The 7336-nt window shown below is 36.9% G+C and overlaps 1 pseudogene; it reads right to left on the reverse strand.

The window, feature by feature from the left end:
• Window positions 1-774: 774 nt before the first annotated feature.
• On the reverse strand, window positions 775-7053 carry LOC142615550 (putative disease resistance RPP13-like protein 1; annotated as a pseudogene).
• Window positions 7054-7336: the final 283 nt, after the last annotated feature.

Below are 7336 nucleotides of genomic sequence, written 5' to 3' on the forward strand. Positions count from 1 at the left end.
AAACAGAAGCATGAGACTTGTGTTTGCGTGAGACTTTTTTAAGTCCCATTGTATAGACATCAGCCTTGTACGACTTAGTCATTTTGTATTGAACAAAAGCAACCTGCTCCAGTTGATGAAATGGGGTCTCAACCCAAATGAATTGGCCTTCACTATTTATTTGTTGAATGTGCTTACACAACTAGTAACCGGGAAAAGTCTACTGAAAAGATGTTTTATTTGACAAAGATGTGAGATGTAAAGATGAAGAAATAGCTTGGGCAGCGGAGTACGTAAGGAACATGTCATTATTTGCATTTTTCCAAACTCCAGAGGCTTACTGTCTTTGGAAAGAGAAACAGACTTTTTTAAGGGTGGGAGTTCAAGTATTTAGTGTGTAATAGAAGTAGTAGAGTGAATGTTAGGGGTGGGAGTAGAAGTGTTCAACATGTAAAAAAAAAGGCTTAATTTTAGCATTAGAATTGCTTTACAATTCTTCATGGGATCTAATTCCACGATGATACTGTTTTTGTTGTGGTATTATGTTTGTAGCCGTTGTTGATCACTAAACCTTTCCTTTTCCCAATACAACCAACTGGAGCTTTTCCTTTTCATAGTAGTGCGACACACAGTAGTGTTGCCAAGAAAATCTGTTGCCTTGTATTCATGTTTTCAAAATATAAATTTCCATTGCCAAAATGTTAATCAGGTTCAGTTGAGTCGAGTGTACATCTCTGTTTCCTAGATTCCCAATGAAATCTCAATAGCATTGGAAAAGTACCAACAAAATACAAATTCAAGAATATTTCAGAGTACATCTAAGCAAAATCATTTAGAAAATGATCAAGTTCTTCATATGTAACAATCACCATTGATATTATATAAATTGCCTTAGCGATATATTTCCAATTAAATCTAGAATTTAAAAACTGGAGCTACAGAATTCCGTCCATTGCTCTTCATTGTACCGATTCACACATTGAGGTTCAAACTTCATATGAAGTTAAAAAGAATAGGTTGGCAGGACAGATGTCATTAATGCTTGTTGGAAGTAAGTTTAGCTCTTTGGAAGCTTTGGTTGTAGAAGGTCAAATTTGGTTGGTAGCAGCCACGTCAGATCTTAAAACCAAGCTTATAATTATTGTATTCATCAATAGGATGATGTAAAGCAGTTGTCAGTTACGTTATTGTTGGAAGCCTCAACATAATGCACATATTATGTTTGAAAACCTGCAGAATAGTTAAGATCTAAACGTCAATCAGGATTGGAGGCCCTAATTTTATGTTGGAAGCACAACTCAAATGAACAAAATTGACAACCACATAGCTACATTTGGTTTGAAAACACGTACTGGTAATTGCTGGTATTCACATCATAGAGCATCAAGAATGGCCTTGATTTTTCATGGAACAAGCTCCTGAGACATCTTGGGATAGTTTCCCCCTCTATGCCTCTCCCATCACTATCTCAGCATACAACAATTTAGAATTATTGATAGTAACAACGGAGTTTAACACCCCCTACTGGTGAGGACTGCAAGGACAACAAACAGAGATGTGCTTAGCCTTTTGAACTCTCTGGAGTGTGGAAAAGATGAAAGAGCCAAAAGTCTGGAGAGGGCTGACATTTTTCGGTCCACCATCAATTCCCAAAGCTTAGAGAGAGGTAGTTTGTTGACCTGATAATGTATACTTCATTTAAACTGGTGCATATGGAATATACAAAATGTTCTTGCCATTGTGTAGTATAGCATATATGTTTGGATAACAGAATGCATGTTGGCTACTTGGTCTTATAAAGAAAGGTAATTGATGCAAATAATATGAACGGAATAATATAAATAAATAAGGCAAAAAAAGGCATATAACTTGGCAGTATCAAGCACCAAAAGATTCCAGGCAAATCCCTAGTGATGAAAAATATTTTTAGTAACAAAGGATGTGTCAATAAATGCTACCCTAATCTGAAAATAATGACAGATCGTTGGAACAAGATGAACTTACCACCTTTAATTGCATGATCCATCCAGCATGGGTTTTTTTTGTGTTGCAAGACTTGCAGGCCCGCATAGTTTTCATTATAGACAACAAAACAAGAATTCCAAGCAGGGACTGACCAGCATCATTCCATACAAGAATTCCAATACTGACCAGCATCATTCAATCAAAAGATTCTCATGCATAAAAAATTCAACAACTGTTTGAAGTTATTAAAGCAACACTAGCTTCAAACTACCCCAGTGTCCACCTGAGATTAATAACCTGCCATATTGTGCCCAAGTCAATTGCCAATATCACAAAAAGTATTCTGTACTTGTAAAACGAATTTATTAATCATCAAAGACATGCTGGAAAAACTTACCATCTAGAATAATTATTCCTTCAAAGAATCAAAGTCTGTGTCTCACACTGCAAATGTCCAAAGTTGAAATGTAGTGAACAGGAAATGACGCAAGTGCAGCTCCAGAAAGAATAAGAGTAAGGAAATGTTTGGATGTTGATGAAGAAAGAAGGATGAGCTTTCTACAGGTGACTGGAAAACAGATTTGGAACTTAGTAGTTTGTACAACGCAAAAGGATCAGCAGCCAGGTAGCACAAAATTGATGCTTGGTGCATGGAGGATTTGTTAGCGACACTGCAAAAGAATAGGCAAGGAACTAAGTATTTACATTGACATTCCCACATTGAAAATCAAATAGTTTATAAAAATCATGTAGCCATACCATTATTTGAACCTTCCATTTTTTTTTTTTGCCTAAACTTTCCTAAGACCCAGAGTTTACTCTTGTTGTGGATGTTCAGGAGATATGATACGTATAGCTTATGATTAAGGAATGTGATATCTTTATATGCATAAATGACCTACTCCAAATAAATCACGATACAGTCAGTTTTAATTGTTTTTACAATTACACAATATGATGAAAAATATGCAAATAATTAATTTAATCGTTGATCACAATTGGTTATATTATCCTGTAAACAGTCCAAATACTTATATTCATCTATTTTTATTGGTTGTATAATCATATTGTCAAGTTTCTCAAATAATTTAATGTAAGAGGCTATCAAAAAATGTTCACGCTACCCAAATCAAACGTGCCATAAAAAAACCCAAATCTTTGGAAAGGAATTTTAGGTGATGACAAACAAAAACTCCCAATACTAGCATTGATGGTGCATGTATAAACACAAAATTGAGCAATAAGTAGACTACGGAAGTTAATATTATATTAGTTGCAAAACAAATTACCTGATTTGTGCAGAAGCGCTTGTTGACTCATAGCTCATGTGATCAATTCATCATCAATCTCGATGCTTGGGATGTGAGCAATATTGGGCCATTCTTCCCCTTTCTCCCTCACACACCGTTCTTTTAGAAGAGGGCACTTTACGATAATTAGAATAGAAAGAGAGGTGGGCAAGCCATCTTCTGGTAAGTACTGGAGCTTACGGCAACTTTTAATTTTCAAGCTTTTAAGAGAGGTGAAATGTTGAAAACCCTTGAGTGATTTCAGATTTGGAAAACTTGCAATAGAGATATCGGTAAGAGTGGGAGGCAGCAACGCTTCCTCCGGAAAGGACTCCACTTCTTTGCAATTACTGGAGATACGGATCTCTCTGAGAGAGTGCAGAACTTGCAATCCCCACCCTGTGCGACTGGAAAATAGTTTGTCGCACTGCCAGATGCTAAGTCTTACTAAATTTAAGGGCAAACCTCCCTTAGGAAACAATTCCAGTTCTGGACACTCATCGACTACAAAAATCTCAAGAGATGGGAGTAGGGTGCGCATATTTTTAGGCAATGACTTTAACTTGGAACAATCTCTAATCCGAATCGATCTCACATTAGGGGCAGGGATACCTCCATTAAAAAGGGATACAAAATTAGGGGATTGGTAAATTTTCAATTTAGTGAGAGAACTAAAATCACGGTAAGATTCTTTTAATGCATAAAGAGATTCAAGAGTTTTACTTTGAAACACTTTGAGAGATTTGAGTTTTGGGTACGACTCTAAGGGAAAAGACCAGAGTGAATCAGAGTCATCCATTATCCTCAATCTTTCAAGAGAAGGATAGTAATGGCCCGTTGTGATATGAAATGTTCCTTCGATTTCAAGTGACTTTAATGTCATGGGTACACCACTTTCTGGGACTGCCAGACACGTCATAAGCTCCACAAAGGACTGCAAAAAGATGCGACCTCCTCTAATTTGGAGGTAATCCAACTTGGGTGGTAATTCCTTCAACACAACCTTATCACAATCACGTAATTGTAATGTATTGAGAGTGGGAGCTCTAGGAATTGAAGCAACAAGTTGCTGACATTTTTCAATTTCAAGTTTGATTAAAGAGGGAAGTTGACTTGGTAGACCACCCCTTAGCTTGGGACATTCAATTATGCAAAGCTCTTTGAGAGTAGAGAAAACTCCACCCATATATTCATGTTTGCCTTCAAATAAAAACCATTCCTCCCACTCTGGCATGTCTTTAAAGCTTAATACTTCAAGGGATCTAAAAGGCTTAATTGTAGAAGAACCATCCCCATAGAACTCACGATCCACATGCAATACAAAATGAAAACCTTGAACATAGAGTTTCTTGAGGACAGGTAGATGCCCATGTGGAGGCAAGGATGAGCAATACTTACAATTGACAAGGCATATAGACACCATACTGGAGAAAGAACAATCTTCTAACCACTTTGGAAATTTTGTGCCCCCATAATCTTCAATGATGAGAGACTCCAATTTTGAATGAGGACACAATTGCTCAAGAACGTGTCTTTCCTTTTCTGAATTTTCGTTGTCAAAGCCACATTGAAACACCAACTCAGATAAATACTGCTTATCCTTCAAATTAACATCCCTAGCATCTCTAGCATGATGAACGTTTTGCAAGTTTAAAATAGACAATGCTCCAGAAAGATGACGAAGCTCCCCTAACTCCTTAATACTGGACCCAGAATGTTTGCCCACAACAAAAGTAGTTAATTTCACAAGATTTCTCAATTTACCTATATGCAGCGGCATCTCTTTCAATTTTGTACCAACCAAATCCAAGTGGCACAAGTTGACTAATCTCCACATCTTGCTAGGTAGCTCGATAAGGGATTCACAATTCAACAATAACAAGGTCTGCAATCTGTACAAATTACATAGAGAATCTGGTAACCATTTAATTGAAGTGTAACTGAGATTCAAATAACGTAAATGTTTCAAATTGCCAATAGAATTAGGCAACTCCCTCATGTTTCTGTATCTTGAAAATGATAGCACTCGTAAGCACTTAAATGTCAACAACAAACCATCTATCATCATTGTTGATATCCTATTTGAATGCCATCGATACAATGACAAATCTAATCCAAGGAAGGTTCGCAAATCCTTGGCCGTGTAAGACTCCTTAAATTTCTTAGAGGCATCAAATTTAGTTCTAACATATGACAAATGGCGAGTCCTTATTGTGATTACACAAGACTCATCAATCTCCAGCTTGAAACAAAACTCTCCAGTGATAAATATTGCCAAGTCATTGACTAAGTCATGCATTACGAAACACAATTGATTGTTACTTGATTGTTGAAAAAGTGATCTAGATACCAGATCATCAAAGTATTGTTTACCTATTTTTTCCATCCTTCCATTTCCTTCGGATTGTTGTAGCAAATCTTCAGCCATCCACAGTAGGACCAATTCCTCCTTTTTAAATTCATAATCCTTCTGAAGGATTGAGCAATAAGCAAAACAACACTTCAAATGTGGTGGGAGGTAGTGGTAGCTCAATCTTAGAGCTGGAAGGATACAATTGTTTTCTGTTGGTAGATCCCATATATTACTCTTCAAAACCTCTGTCCACTTTCTTGGATCTTCTTCAAACCGCAACAAACCCCCAAGTGTTTTTGCAGCTAAAGGCAAGCCTTTACACTTTTGGACAGTTTGTCTACCAATTTCCTCAAGAATGGGAAATTCACTAGAGCATGCATTTTTAAATGCATGTTTTTCAAATAATGAACAACATTCTTGGATTGACAATTCATTTAAAATATAAGCTGAAATTGTGCCTACTTTTAATGCAACTTTTTCATTGCGTGTCGTAATAATAATCTTAATCTCTTGTGTCCCACCTCTAAAAACTTTAAGTAACTCAACCCAATCATCATAGTTCTCATTCCAAACATCGTCTAAAACTATGAAAACTTTCTTCTCCATGAATTTTTCTCTAATCTTATTTTGCAGCAAATTCATGGTTTGAATATCACAAGCAGATGAAGTGACCTCTTCAAAAATTGTTTTTGCTATCCTAAAATAATTATAATTTTCTGAAACACAAACCCAAGCTTTGAGATCAAAGTTCTCCTTAACTCTTTTGTCATTATATATAAGTCGAGCAAGAGTTGTTTTACCAAGCCCACCCATACCTACTATGGGAGCGACACATATACCATTAACACTCACATCATCTGATTGGAACTTCTCAAATATCGCCTCCATATCCTTGTCTCTACCAAACACACCATATTCTTCAGGGCAAGAAGTTGTCAATGGTCGTGATGGTACTTCAGCAGCAGCAACAACCTTTTCTAGACGGAGGACATCCTTTTGTTTTGTAATAAATTCTAGTTGTTCTAGAATATTTTCTAATTCAGATTGTATTTTTTTTGTCAAAAGAATTAACAAAAGTAGAGAGAAAACCCATTACCTTACTAGTACTAGTGGATTCAGCTTCCAACTTGCATCGCAAAGCTTCATAGCCAATCTCATCCAAGAGGTCATCTGCAACATAAACAGCATCTTTGAGCTCATCCAGCCACTTTTTCACAGCTGGGTCGGTAATTTGCTTCTCCTCCGCATCATTGAGCACAGCACCAGCAGACATCAGCTCTATCTTCAGCTTTTGCACCAAACGATCAATCAGTTTCCTTCCGTTGAGATAATCTAGGACCTCGCGAGAAGCCACTCTGTCAAACGCCACCTGAAGAAATGCTGACAGAAATGCTCCACTCACCAAAGCCCCAGCCATAGTCTCTGTTCTTGGTTGAACAAACTTGAAAAGAAGTAATTGCAACAAGGCAGAAAGCAGTTTCGTAACGCCCCAGCCCAAATCAATAGATAAGAAAGAAAGAAAAAAAAAAAAAAAAAGAGTCAGATATTGTTTTTAAGTAGCCAAACGTGTGACCCACCTAAACCCCCACTCCCCTCAACCACCCAATCTCACAAATATCACCTCATATGTCATATCTCACTTTATGACCCACAATCCACGTCAATCTATTCGTATATGTTCAAAGAATAATTTGTTCATATTGAGGGTCCATTTGGATACAGTTGAAAACTGAAAACTGAAAACACTGTA

The sequence above is a fragment of the Castanea sativa genome, chromosome 11 (assembly GCF_040712315.1).
Source record: "Castanea sativa cultivar Marrone di Chiusa Pesio chromosome 11, ASM4071231v1".
Lineage (NCBI taxonomy): Eukaryota > Viridiplantae > Streptophyta > Magnoliopsida > Fagales > Fagaceae > Castanea > Castanea sativa.